The sequence below is a fragment of the Pteropus vampyrus genome, unplaced genomic scaffold (assembly GCF_000151845.1).
Source record: "Pteropus vampyrus isolate Shadow unplaced genomic scaffold, Pvam_2.0 Scaffold8, whole genome shotgun sequence".
Classification (NCBI taxonomy): domain Eukaryota; kingdom Metazoa; phylum Chordata; class Mammalia; order Chiroptera; family Pteropodidae; genus Pteropus; species Pteropus vampyrus.
Window position 1 is genome coordinate 6882361 of NW_011888789.1, and position 2158 is coordinate 6884518.

The following is a 2158-nucleotide window of genomic DNA, read 5'->3' on the forward strand; positions in this document are numbered from 1 at the left end:
TCTTATTGCTATGAATTTCCCTCTTAGGTCTGTTTTCAGTGTGTCCCGTAGATTTTGGGACATTGTGTTTTCATTCGTCTCAAGGTATCTTTTGATTTCTTCCTTGATCTTGTTGTTAACCTATTCATTATTTAGTAGCATCTTATTTGGCATCCATTTGTTTGTGTGTTTGTTTGTTTTTTCTTGTATTGATTTCTAGTTTCATACCATTGTAGTTAGAGAGGATGCTTGATGTGATTTCAGTCTTCTTAAATTTATTGAGACTTTTTTGTGGCCTAATGTGTAGTCTTTTCTGGAAAATGTTCCATGCGTGTTTGATAAGAATGTATATTCTGCTGCTTTGGGGTGAAATGCTCTAAAAATATCCATTAAGTCTATCTGGTCTCATTTGTCATTGAATACTGCTGTTTTCCAGTTGCTTTTCTGTCTGGAAGATCAATCTGTTGATGTCAATAGAGCGTTAAAGTCCCCCACTGTGAGTGTATTATGATTGCTCTCTCCCTGCATGTCGGTCAATAGTTGCTTTATTTAGATCCTCCTCTGTCGGGTGCATCAATGTTTACAAGGGTTATATCTTCTTGGAGTGATCCCTTTATCATTATGAAATGTCTTTTTTTTGTCTCTATTGCCTTCGTTTGAATGTCTATTTTGTCTGATGTAAATATTGCCACTCCTGCTGTTTTGTTTCCATTTTCATGAAATATCTTTTCCCATCCCTTTACTTGCAGTCCGTGCATGTCTTTCAATCTGACGTGAGTCTCTGGTAGGTGGCATGTCTTGTTTTCTTTTGCCAAGAATTATAATCCTCTTTTTTTCCTTTTCCTCCCCAATTTAATTATTTTTAAAAATGACAGTTGACATTCAGTGTCTTTTATAGTAGTTTAGATGTACAACATAGTAGTTAGACATTTATAAAATTTATGTGATAATCCCCATGATTAGTCTGGTACCCAGCTGGCACTATACATAGTTGTTACAGTATTATTGACTGCATTCTCTAAGGCAGACTTTATATCTCCATGATTACTTTGGAATTACCACTTTGTATTTCTTAATCCCTTCACCTTTTTCACCTGGACCCTAAACCACCCCCTTCGCCCTTCTCTGCCAACCATCAGTTGGTTCTCTGTTATCTATGAGTCTGTTTCTGTTTTATTCATTTATTTGTTCTTTAGATCCAACATAGAATAAGTGAGCAGGTATGTAGTATTTGTCTTTCTCAGTCTTACTTATTTCATTTAGCATAATACTCTCTAGATCCACTCATGTTGTTGCAAATGGTGAGATTTTGTTCTGTTTTATGGCCAAATAATATTCCATTGTATATATGTTCCACATCATCTTTATCCATTTGTTTATTCGTTTCCACTGAGGTGGCTTTTATGTCTTAGCTATTATAGATGGTGCTGCAGTGAACATAAGGATGCATATATATTTTTTTGCATTAGTGTTTTGGATGTCTTTGGATAAAGACCTAGAAGTAGGATTGCCAGGTCATTAGATAGTTCTATTTTCAATTGTTTAAGGAAGCTTCGAACTATTTTCCATGGTAGCTGCAGCAATTTACATTTCCAGCAACGGTGCATGAGGCTTCCCTTTTCTCTGCATCCTAGCCAACACTTGTTGTTTGTTGATTTATAAATGATAGCCATTCTGACAGGTGTGAGATGATATCTCATCGTGGTTTTAATTTGCATTTGTCTCATTGGTGACCTTGAGCATCTTTTCTGTTGGCCATCTATATGTCCTCTTTGGAGAAATGTCTGTTCAGGTCCTCTGCCCCTTTTTAAACTTGTTTGTTTCTTTGCTGTTAAATAGTATGTTTTCTTTATCTATTTTGGGTATTAAGCCCTTATTAGATGTGTAATTTGTGACTATCTTCTCCCTGTGGGCAGGTTGTCTTTCATTTTGTTGATGGTTTCTTTGCTGTGTAGAGCTTTTTAGTTTGATGGAGTCCCATTTGTTTCTTTTGTTTCTTTTGTTGCCTTTGCCCATAGAGACATATCCAGAAAGATGTCACTAAGGCTAATGCTAAAGAGTTTACAGTCTGTGTTTTATTCTAGGAGTATTGCAGTTTCAGGTCTTAAATTTAAGTCTTTAATCCACTTTGAATTTATTTTTGTATATACTATAAGAAGTTGGTTTAATTTTTTTTTTT